The 12563-nt window shown below is 43.0% G+C and overlaps 1 pseudogene; it reads right to left on the reverse strand.

The window, feature by feature from the left end:
• Positions 1-4510: 4510 nt before the first annotated feature.
• Positions 4511-11619, reverse strand: LOC138081807 (UPF0488 protein C8orf33 homolog pseudogene; annotated as a pseudogene).
• Positions 11620-12563: the final 944 nt, after the last annotated feature.

The raw sequence follows: 12563 nt of genomic DNA on the forward strand, positions 1-12563 counted from the left end.
GTTATTAATTGTCATGCTTATTAGACTTTCCACATAATATTGGTAGAAAATTATTTATTTGTTCTAATGGGCATCATTTTAAACAGAAGTATAAACAATAAATTGAAAGCAAAATATAAGATGATCAAACAATACTGGCATTTATTGGAAATATTGTATAAATAAAAATTTTCTGTATCATATCTATTTATTTAAAAAATCTGAATTCCACCTAAATTTCCTAGTTTTTTTATCTGTACTTAGTGTTAAATGTCATTCTTTTCCATCCTCAATCCCATACTATGGCTTTTCTTCACCATGGAAACTCACCTCTCTCATTTTCTCTTTATCTGGAAAAACATTTTTCTGATATAACAAGTTAGGTTATTTTTCTCAATATCCTTTTGACAAACTTCATGCTGTTTTTTGCCAGGTTTTATAGCAGATTCTGACAAATATTTTTCATAATGTCATACTTTAACAAATTAGAGGTTCCTGAAGATTGCTATCTTCAGGATAGCATATTTAAGAGATATTTATTTATACTTAAGCAATCAATTTTAAGTTATATAGTTTATTTTTTAAAATAGCTCTGTGCACTCTAGAATTACCCCCTCCCATAGGTTGTATAATGGACTGGCTAACTCTTCAGTAGCTCTTTCCCAGCATGTGTACACCAGATCCTTTCCCAGATGAACAGGCTTAATCATGTCCCTAGTTCTTAAATTTTTTTTTGTTTGTTTTTAGTTCTTAAATTTTAGAATGAGACACTGTATGTCCCTCCTTTCCCAAATATTCAGTTAAATTAAGTCGCTCAGTCATGTCTGACTTCTTTGCAATTCCATGTACTGCCTCATGCCAGGCTTCCCTAGTTGCTTTTTTTTTTATCCACATTTATAAGAAAGAGTTTTATTACAGCAATAGGCCACACCACTTGAGAGGACATCCTCCCATAAGTGAGCACCAGTGTACAACTATACAGCTTCCCCACTAACCCTTATTAACAACACCTACTGAGTCTGCTCCTGAGACTGTTGAGAGTCTTCTGTAACAGGGGTCCCCAACCCCCAGGCCAGTACTGGTCTATGGCCTGTTAGTAACCACACCACACAGCAGGAGATGAAAAGACTGTGAACAAGGGAAGACTCATCTATATTTATATCCATTCCCCATTGCTTACATTATCACCTGAGTTTCACCTCCCACCCTCTCTGGAAAAACTGTTTTCCATGAAATCTGTCCCTGGTGTCAAAAAGGTTAGGGACAGCTGTTTTACAACACACTGTGAACATTCACTTCAGTCTACTGTAGAACCATCTAAAGGAACCTCCATCTTCTGACAGAAGAGACAGTTCAGTTCAGTTCAGTTCAGTCGCTCAGTCGTGTCCGACTCTTTGTGACCCCATGAATCGCAGCACGCCAGGCCTCTCTGTCCATCACCATCTCCCGGAGTTCACTCAGACTCGCTTCCATCGAGTCAGTGATGCCATCCAGCCATCTCATCCTCAGTTGTCCCCTTCTTCTCCTACCCCCAATCCCTCCCAGCATCAAAGTCTTTTCCAATGAGCCAACTCTTCACATGAAGTGGTCAAAGTACTGGAGTTTCAGCTTTAGCATCATTCCCTCCAAAGAAATCCCAGGGTTGATCTCCTTCAGAATGGACTGGTTGGATCTCCTTGCAGTCCAAGGGACTCTCAAGAGTCTTCTCCAACACCACAGTTCAAAAGCATCAATTCTTCAGCGCTCAGCCTTCTTCACAGTCCAACTCTCACATCTATACATGACTACTGGAAAAACCATAGCCTTGACTAGATAGACCTTAGTCAGCAAAGTAATGTCTCTGCTTTTGAATATGCTATCTAGGTTGGTCATAACTTTTCTTCCAAGGAGTAAGTGTCTTTTAATTTCATGGCTGCAATCACCATCTGCAGTGATTTTGGAGCCCCCAAAAATAAAGTCTGACACTGTTTCCACTGTTTCCCCATCTATTTCCCATGAAGTGATGGGACCAGATGCCATGATCTTCGTTTTCTGAATGTTGAGCTTTAAGCCAACTTTTTCACTCTCCTCTTTACTTTCATCAAGAGGCTTTTTAGTTCCTCTTCAGTTTCTGCCATAAGGGTGGTGTCATCTGCATATCTGAGGTTATTGATATTTCTCCTGGCAAATTGATTCCACTTGTGTTTCTTCCAGTCCAGCGTTTCTCATGATGTACTCTGCATAGAAGTTAAATAAGCAGGGTGACAATATACAGCCTTGATGGACTCCTTTTCCTATTTGGAACCAGTCTATTGTTCCATGTCCAGTTCTGACTGTTGCTTCCTGGCCTGCATACAGATTTCTCAAGAGGCAGGTCAGGTGGTCTGGTATGCCCATCTCTTTCAGAATTTTCCACAGTTGATTGTGATCCACACAGTCAAAGGCTTTGGCATAGTCAATAAAGCAGAAATAGATGTTTTTCTGGAACTCTCTTGCTTTTTCCATGATCCAGCGGATGTTGGCAATTTGATCTCTGGTTCCTCTGCCTTTCCTAAAACCAGCTTGAACATCTGGAATTTCACGGTTCACATATTACTGAAGCCTGGCTTGGAGAATTTTGAACATTACTTTGCTAGAGTGTGACATGAGTGCAATTGTGCGGTAGTTTGAGCATTCTTTGGCATTGCCTTTCTTTGGGATTGGAATGAAAACTGACCTTTTCCAGTCCTGTGGCCACTGCTGAGTTTTCCAAATTTGCTGGCATATTGAGTGCAGCACTTTCACAGCATCATCTTCCAGGATTTGAAATAGCTCCACTGGAATTCCATCACCTCCACTAGCTTTGTTCATAGTGATGCTTTCTAAGGCCCACTTGATTTCACATTCCAGGATGTCTGGCTCTAGATGAGTGATCACATCATCATGATTATCTGGGGCGTGAAGATATTTTTTGTACAGTTCTTCCATGTATTCTTGCCACCTCTTAATATCTTCTGCTTCTGTTAGGTACACACCATTTCTGCCCTTTATCGAGCCCATCTTTGTATGAAATGTTCCTTTGGTATCTCTAATTTTCTTGAAGAGATCTCTAGTCTTTTCCATTCTGTTGTTTTCCTCTATTTCTTTGCATTGATCGCTGAAGAAGGCTTTCTTATCTCTCCTTGCTATTCTTTGGAACTCTGCATTCAGATGCTTATATCTTTCCTTTTCTCCTTGGCTTTTCGCCTCTCTTCTTTTCACAGCTACTTGTAAGGCCTCCCCAGACAGCCATTTTGCTTTTTTGCATTTCTTTTCCATGGGGATGGTCTTGATCCCTGTCTCCTGTACAATGTCATGAACCTCATTCCATAGTTCATCAGGAACTCTATCTATCAGATCTAGGCCTTTAAATCTATTTCTCACTTCCACTGTATAATCATAAGGGATTTGATTTAGGTCCTACCTGAATGGTCTAGCGGTTTTCCCTGCTTTCTTCAATTTGAGTCTGAATTTGGTAATAAGGAGTTCATGATCTGAGCCACAGTCAGCTCCTGGTCTTGTTTTTGTTGACTGTATAGAGTTTCTCCATCTTTTGCTGCAGAGAATAGAATCAATCTGATTTTGGTGTTAACCATCTGGTGATGTCCATGTCTTCTCTTGTGTTGTTGGAAGAGGGTGTTTGCTATGACCAGTGCATTTTCTTGGCAAAACTCTATTAGTCTTTGCCCTGCTTCATTCTGCATTCCAAGGCCAAATTTGCCTGTTACTCCAAGTGTTTCTTGACTTCCTACTTTTGCATTCCAGTCCCCTATATTGAAAAGGACATCTTTTTGGGGTTTTAGTTGTAAAAGGTCTTGTAGGTCTTCACAGAACCGTTCAACTTCAGCTTCTTCAGCGTTACTGGTTGGGGCATAGACTTGGATAACTGTGATATTGAATGGTTTGCCTTGGAGACAAACAGATCATTCTGTCGTTTTTGAGACTGCATTCAAGTACTGCATTTTGGACTCTTTTGTTGACCATGATGGCTATTCCATTTCTTCTGAGGGATTCCTGCCCGCAGTAGTAGATATAATGGTCATCTGAGTTAAATTCACCCATTCCAGTCCATTTTAGTTCGCTGATTCCTAGAATGACGACGTTCACTCTTGCCATCTCCTGTTTGACCACTTCCAATTTGCCTTGATTTATGGACCTGACATTCCAGGTTCCTATGCAATATTGCTCTTTACAGCATCGGACCTTGCTTCTATCACCAGTTACATCCACAGCTGGGTATTGTTTTTGCTTTGGCTCCATCCCTTCATTCTTTCTGGAGTTATTTCTCCACTAACCTCCAGCAGCATATTGGGCACCTACTGACCTGGGGAGTTCCTCTTTCAGTATCCTATCATTTTGCCTTTTCATACTGTTGATGGGGTTCTCAAGCTGAAAACCTACAAGTGGGGTCCTGGGCTTGTCAGCATCAAACATGCAGGTCTCCCATCTGCCCCATAGCATTCCTGGAAAAGTGCTGCACTCCAGAGAAACCCTGCACCATTGCAGAGGTGGCCACTCTAGAATAGGGAAGAAGCTAAAAGAAATTAAACCTAAACTCTTCATCACGAGTATCTGAGGTGCACTTGGACCGTCCTTCTGGATGAGGTCTGCAGACCCTTCTGCTCTTCTTTCTGGCAGCCTCGCCTACAGGCTGCACCTGAGCTGAGTACTCAGCAGTCCTGAGAGCCTGCAGGGCCTCGCACCACTCGGCTTCTATCTGATCCCTATAGTCCCCGAAGAGCACATCAGCTGCCTCTTCTGGGGCAGGGGGTTCTCTGGCTGCTCAGGGTTCGGATTGCCCCAAGAGCTTGTTCTTTCTGCTTAGGGATGGGTCTCTGCATCTTCAGTCCCAGCTCCAGCTTTTTCCATGCACCAGGCCAGTTCCCGAGCCAGCTGCTCAGCCTGCGCTTCTGCGCTTAGGGGGGCTTCCTCGGGGGCCTGCTTTTCTGGGGTCTTCCCACTTCCATTGGCAACAGACGCCCCATTCTGGGTTTTCTTCTTTTGCTTCTTGGTCCTTGAGACAGTGTCATGGCACGTAGGGCACCCTGGGCCTGGGGCTGCCACTGTCTCCCGAGCAGGATGTCCTGGAGCCGCCTTGTGCTGCCACTGGGACCGAGGAGGGCTGGGGTCCCAGGCTTCCCTATTGATGGGAGTCCATCGCCAACTCCCGGAACTTGCTCAAACTCCTGTCCATCCAGTTGGTGGTGCCATCCAACCATCTCATCCTCTGTCGTCCCCTTCTCCTCCTACCCTCAATCTTTCCCAGCCTCAAGGTCTTTTCCAGTGAGTCAGTTCTTCACATCAGGAGGCCAAAGTTTTGGAGTTTCAGCTCAGCGTCAGTCCTTCCAATGAATATTCAGGACTGGTTTCCTTTAGGCTTGACTGGTTTGATCTCCTTGCAGTCCAAGGGGCTCTCAAGAGTCTTCTCCAACACCACAGTTCAAAAGCATCAATTCTTCATCACTCAGCTTTCTTTATAGTCCAACTCACATCCATACATGACTAGTGGAAAAACCATAGCTTTGACTAGATGGACCTTTATTGGCCAAGAAATGTCTCTGCTTTTTAATATGCTGTCTAGGTTGGTCATAGTTTTTCTTCCAAGAAGCAAGCATCTTTTAATTTCATGGCTGCAGTCACCATCAGCAGAGATTTTGGAGCCCAAGAAAATAAAGTCTGTCACTGCTTCCATCGTTTCCCCATCTATTTACCATGAAGTGATGGGATTGGATGCCATGATCTTCATTTTTTGAATGTTGAGTTTTAAGCCAACTTCTTCACTCTCCTCTTTCATTTTCATCAAGAGGCTCTTTAGTTCCTCTTTGCTTTCTGCCGTAAGGGTGGTGTCATCTGCATATCTGAGCTTATTGATATTTCTCCCAGCAATCTTCATTCCAGCTTGTGCTTCATCCAGCCTGGCATCTCGCATGATGTACTCTGCATATAAGTTAAATAAGCAGGGTGACAATATACAGCCTTGATGTTCTCCTTTTCCTATTTGGAACCAGTCTGTCATTCCATGTCCAGTTCTAACTGTTGCTTCCTGACCTGCATACAGGTTTCTCAGGAGGCAGGTCAGGTGGTCTGGTATGCCCATCTCTTTCAGAATTTTCCACAGTTTGTTGTGATCCACATAGTCAAAGGCTTCAGCATAGTCAATAAAGCAGGTGTTTTTCTGGAACTCTCTTGCTTCTTCTATGATCCAACAGATGTTGGCAACTTGACCTCTGGTTCCTTTCCCTTTTCTAAATCCAGCTTGAACATCTGGAAGTTCACGATTCATGTACTGTTGAAGCCTGGCTTGGAGAATTTTGCACATTACTTTGCTAGCGTGTGAGATGAGTGCAGTTGTGCCATAGTTTGAACATTCTTTGGCATTGTCTTTCTTTGGGATTGGAATGAAAACTGACCTTTTCCAGTCCTGTGGCCACTGCTGAGTTTTCCAAATTTGCTGGCATAGTGAGTGCAGCACTCTGACAGCATCATCTTTGAAGGCTTGAAATAGCTCAACTGGGATTCCATCACCTTCACTAGCTTTGTTCGTAGTGATGCTTCCTAAGGCCCACTGGACTTCGCATTCCAGGATGTCTGGCTCTAGATGAGTGATTACACCATCGAGATTATCTGAGTCACAAAGATCTCTTTTTTTTTTTTTTGTATAGTTCTGTGTGGTCTTGTCACTTCTTAATATCTTCTGCTTCTGTTAGGTCCATACCATTTCTATCCTTTATTGTGCCCAGCTTTGCATGAAATGTTCCCTTGGTATCTCTGATTTTCTTGAAGAGATCTCTAGTCTTTCCCATTCTATTGTTTTCCTGTATTTCTTTGCACTGATCACTGAGGAGGGCTTTCTTATCTCTCCATGCTATTCTTTGGAATTCTGCATTCAAATGGGTATATCTTTCCTTTTCTCTTTTGCTTTTTGCTTCTCGTCTTTTCTTAGCTATTTGTAAGGCCTCCTCAGACAATAATTTTGCCTTTTTACATTTTTTTTCCTTTGGGGATGGTTTTGATCACTGCCTCCTGTACAGAGTTATGAACCTCCATACATAGTTCTTCAGGCACTCTATCAGATCTAATCCCTTGTATCTGTTTGTTACTTCCACTGTATCATCTAAAGGGATTTGATTTAAGTCATACCTGAATGGTGTAGTGGTTTTCCCTACTTTGTTCAATTTAAGTTTGAATTTGGCAATAAGGAGTTCATAATCTGAGCCACAGTCAGCTCCTGGTCTTATTTTTACTGACTGTATACAGCTGTTCCATCTTTTCCCAAGTATTATTTTACATAATTTTGTATTCAGGTAAGGATACACATATTTCCAATGCATACAAATACTTCCAGAAGAATACCACAACCAAATATATTTTTACCAGTTTTCAAGTTTCATTATAGATAGGTGAATCTGAGGGGAAGTTTCCTGCTGGTCCAGTGGTTAGGATTCAGAGCTCTCCCTGCCGTGGCCAGGGTTCAGTCTCTGGTCATGGAACTAAGATCCTGCAAGCTGAACAGCATGGCCATAAAAGAAGAAGATAAGTGAAGTTGATAATTGTCACTGCAATGGCGATCATATTACAATATAACAATGTATCAAATTAACATGTTGTACACCTTAAATCTACATGACACTCTATGTCAAATATATAACTCCATTTTTTTAAAGGAGAGCTGAGAAAGTTAAGTACATAACCTAAGTTACTAAGAGGTTGTTGTTTGGTTCACATTGTCTGTATCTTCCCCTGTGCCTCATTACCTCTAAATATCCTTTCATTCACATATTGAAATTCTGCCTATTCTGTTACCCTAAGGAGAAAAACAGAATAATAAAAAACAAGAAACTAGGCATTAATTAGGCTCCCTGCTTTGTGTAAAATAATAATACCAAATGTTCCTTGCAGCTTAAAAATAAATTGACAATTGACTTTTCAGAAGGCATATACTTGGGAAAAAATTGTTGCTTTGTAACACCATGAAAAAGAATACAGAGGATTTAGGAAACAAATTTAGAGAACAGTGGTCTCAGTGTAATCCAGAGGGGCATCATCAGCATCACCTGAGAATGTGTTAGACTTGGAAATCCTCCAAATCCACCCAAGGACAACTAATCAAAGACTGGTGGTGGGGCCAAGCAATCTATGTTTCAGCAGGCTCCCAAGGTGGTTCAAACACCCGCTAAACCTCTCAAATACACAGTAAAGTTATAGAACCAATGATCTAAATGATTCAGCCTCAAAAGTTGTAGAAAGGAGCTGAAAAAATTGATTTACTTCAGTTCAGTTCAGTTGATCAGTCGTGTCCAACTCTTTGCGACCCCATGAATCGCAGCACGCCAGGCCTCCCTGTCCATCACCATCTCCCAGAGTTCACTCAGACTCACGTCCATTGAGTCCGTGATGCCATCCAGCCATCTCATCCTCGGTCGTCCCCTTCTCCACCTGCCCCCAATCCCTCCCACCATCAGAGTCTTTTCCAATGAGTCAGCTCTTCACAGGAGGTAGCCAAAGTACTGGAGCTTCAGCTTTAGCATCATTTCTTCCAAAGAAATCCCAGGGTTGATCTCCTTCAGAATGGACTGGTTGGATCTCCTTGCAGTCCAAGGGACTCTCAAGAGGCTTCTCCAACACCACAGTTCAAAAGCATCAATTCTTCAGCGCTCAGCCTTCTTCACTGTCCAACTCTCACATCCATACATGACCACAGGAAAAACCATAGCCTTGACTAGATGGACCTTAGTCAGCAAAGTAATGTCTCTGCTTTTGAATATGCTGTCTAGGTTGGTCATAACTTTTCTTCCAAGGAGTAAGTGTCTTTTAATTTCATGGCTGCAATCACCATCTGCAGTGACTTTGGAGCCCCCCAAAATAAAGTCTGACACTGTTTCCACTGTTTCCCCATCTATTTCCCATGAAGTGATGGGACCAGATGCCATGATCTTAGTTTTCTGAATGTTGAGCTTGAAGCCAACTTTTTCACTCTCCTCTTTCACTTCCATCAAGAGGCTTTTTAACTCCTCTTCACTTTCTGCCATAAGGGTTGTGTCATCTGCATATCTGAGGTTATTGATATTTCTCCTGGCAATCTTGATTCCAGCTTGTGTTTCTTCCAGTCCAGCGTTTCTCATGATGTACTCTGCATATAAGTTAAATAAGCAGTGTGACAATATACAGCCTTGACATACTCCTTTTCCTATTTGGAACCAGTCTGTGTGGCATAGTCAATAAAGCAGAAATAGATGTTTTTCTGGAACTCTCTTGCTTTTTTCCATGATCCAGCAGATGTTGGCAATTTGATCTCTGGTTCCTCTGCGTTTTCTAAAGCCAGCTTGAACATCAGGGACTTCATGGTTCACGTATTGCTGAAGTGTGGCTTGGAGAATTTTGAGCATTACTTCACTAGCATGTGAGATGAGTGCAATTGTGCGGTAGTTTGAGCATTCTTTGGCATTGCTTTTCTTTGGGATTGGAATGAAAACTGACCTTTTCCAGTCCTGTGGCCACTGCTGAGTTTTCCAAATTTGCTGGCATATTGAGTGCAGCACTTTCACAGCGTCATCTTTCAGGATTTGAAACAGCTCAACTGGAATTCCGTCACATCCACTAGCCTTGTTCCTAGTGATGCTTTCTACTTAGTAGGGGAAAATTAAAACCTCTTTTATTAGGATTGTATGCTCTATTACTCAGTACTATCAGGTCAGTTTATTTCTCTTCCTTGTTGAAAAAGACAGAAAAGTTACAGTACAAGCAGGCAGATCTTTTTATTCGACAGACACTCCCAAGACATGGGAGTAGGCCACAGTCATAATGATCCCTTTTGGCCTCCCCCTTTTTATACTTCCTGTCTCTTCCTTTTGGTTGTGCCCTGTACAAAGTAGGCCTTGTACCCACCACCAATCAAGAAAGGGAATGCAAATAGGCATACACTCAAAGTCAATTGGCACCTGCAAGTTATGTAACAGCAGGCTCTGTTGTGCATGTCTTCCCATAATTCAGTCTGTTATAATCAGATATATATGTGTGTGTGTGTAATATTTATGAACCCTTAATTGGCTCCTAGTTGCCTAAGGTTACTTGAGGAAGCCCCTGTGGTTAGGTTGTACCCACTGTGTGCCTAGGGCACATGTGCAGGAGTTAGAAAAGTCTCTGTTGTTATTTCTATAGCATCTGTGAATTTTCCTGACTGTGTCTGGGAGGGGTTTTAGAGATCAGCTTGATCCTTTTTGTCTAGGCCACTCCTTGTTGCACATGCCTAACTTGCTACCTAACAGTACTAACCACTCTAAAAAATGTGCTTTATTATTTGATCTAAATAACTGTGTCAAATACACATATATAATTATAAACACAAAGTAAAACTGGTATACACAGGGACAAAAACTAGAGAGAAATATAGCACCCTAATTAATACATTGATGTGAGATTTCATGTTTCTTTTCTCTTTTTAACTAATTCTCCCAATACATACAAATTCGTAAGCTTTTCTCCTGTTTATTGGCCTTCTGTCAGTTTAATTCTCAGCCCCTAAAATTGTTTCTCCCTCTTAACATTCCCTAAATCTAAGAAGTCCCATTCACTGTTTTAATTATTATCAATACAAAAACAATTTCCTAATTTCTACTTCTCTGACCTTTTTCTCCTTCACCCAATCACCTATTTAAGACATCTCCGTTTAAATGTGTGGGTCTTGCAGCCAAATTTAAATATCTGAAGACACAAACATATTCCCAGCCAAAATCAGCCTCCAAATTGAATATCCTTTGAACAGCTGCAGTGTGAGCTCTTCGCGTGAACTGCGTAAGAGTACTGCCCCACGAATCAACTCCCGCCTCTTCTTATACAACACTCAGCTCCTTGAAGTTCTCAGCGTCTCTACTGGCCACCACTGATTTCTTTGTAGTCAGGGCCTAAATTTACGCCGGCGGCTTCCACATCTCACAGAACTCTCCAGTGTCATCCAATCAGGGCCCAAGCAGAAAGCCAAAGCTCAGTAACGCCTCACGACGTTTAACTACTCAGGGCCTTGCTTCGCTGGCATCACGTGACTCAAGTCCCCGCCTCCCGCCCACTCCCTCCGAGGTTGTCTGGGGGCACCGCCCTTCAGCTGGCGCCCGCTGATTGGTTATTGCTCGCGCGGTCTCCTGGGTGACGGGAACGCGGTAGCTTTCTTGATGAAGACCGGGTGCGCTTGCGCACTTGTTAGATCGCGCGGCTGCTGGATCTTTTGAGATGAAGGTAAATAACTTACAAACCCCGGGGTGCGGGAAGATGCGACCACTCGCCAGTCCCTTAAACTCTCCGAGAGTCGCTTTGAGGATAGAGCCTTGTGACCTCCCTTCCTTCTCCCGAGTGCTTGAGAAATGGGGAAGGGAGCAGGGTGACCAGGGAGAACAGAGGCGAAGTTGAAGAAATAAAGGCCAAAGGAAGGAAAATTGAAGAGACGGCGGGGAGGGAGGCCTCTCATTTCTGGGACCGCGGACGGAGTTGGTGCATTTTGGCCACCCCTCCACTGCTGGAAATGAGCAGACTGGATCTGAAGAGACTCCGAATTCGCCCCAATTCACATGGCGGGCAGAACGAGTTTGGGGAAAAAAGCGTTTGGAGGGTCCTTGTGAAGTTGGCTCGTTCGAGTGTCAGGAGCTGCCTCATTTCTTGCAGCTAAACACCTGGCAAGCCTCGCAGCTGTTCAGCTCCTTAAAATGAGTGAAAAGCTCCGAAAGAATCTCAAATTGTATTGGCTGTGACTGGCGCAATTTACAGATCACCTGGTGACGGTGTATATTATTCACGGGGAAATCTGCATGCACGGGTCTCAATCTCTAGAGCGTCATCCTTTGCATGCACCGTTTTTAGGATTGGGCTTCTTACGAACCCCACGTTCCCTAGTCACTGGCTACAGCTCATTCACCCATCGCCTTACCAAACAGTACCCCCGCCCCGCTCCTAGTGCCCCCTACTCCCCAACCCCCCACCTCCCCAACCCCCCACCACACACAGGCCCTGATCTGGCATAGAAATGGAAAGCTTAATTTTTTTCATTGTTTTGTACATTTTCGTGGTTATAGTGGAAATTAGAGTTGACCTGTAATCTTAACTCACATTTCTAAAGCTCTTCGCCATTTACGAAATACTTGTAGCTCAGCTGGTAAAGAAAATGCCTACAGTGCGGGATACCTGCATTCGATTCCTGGGTTGGGAAGATCCCGTGGAGAAGGAAATGGCAGCCCACTCCAGTATTCTTGCCTGGAGAATCCCATGGACTGTAGCCTGCCAGGCTCCTCTGTCCATGGGGTCGGCAAGAGTCCTACACGACTTAAGGACTAAACCATCAGTGTAAGGAGATATTGTTATTCCTGGTTTACAGTTGAGAATTCTGTGCTTGAGGCCATTTAATAGACCTGCTTTAAGCCCTACAGCTAATAAGTGAAAAGCAAAATCTAGAGTTCCCTCGTGATACTCCTTTCTTTCACTGTCAAGGGCCCAGGTTAGTTACCTGGTTAGGGAACTAGGATCCCACAAGCCATGTGGGTGGCCAAAAAACAATTGTATTAAAAAATAAAGATTGAAAAAAAAAATTGAAAGAAAAAAAAAAG

The sequence above is a fragment of the Capricornis sumatraensis genome, chromosome 7, assembly GCF_032405125.1.
Source record: "Capricornis sumatraensis isolate serow.1 chromosome 7, serow.2, whole genome shotgun sequence".
NCBI classification, from domain to species: Eukaryota; Metazoa; Chordata; class Mammalia; order Artiodactyla; family Bovidae; genus Capricornis; species Capricornis sumatraensis.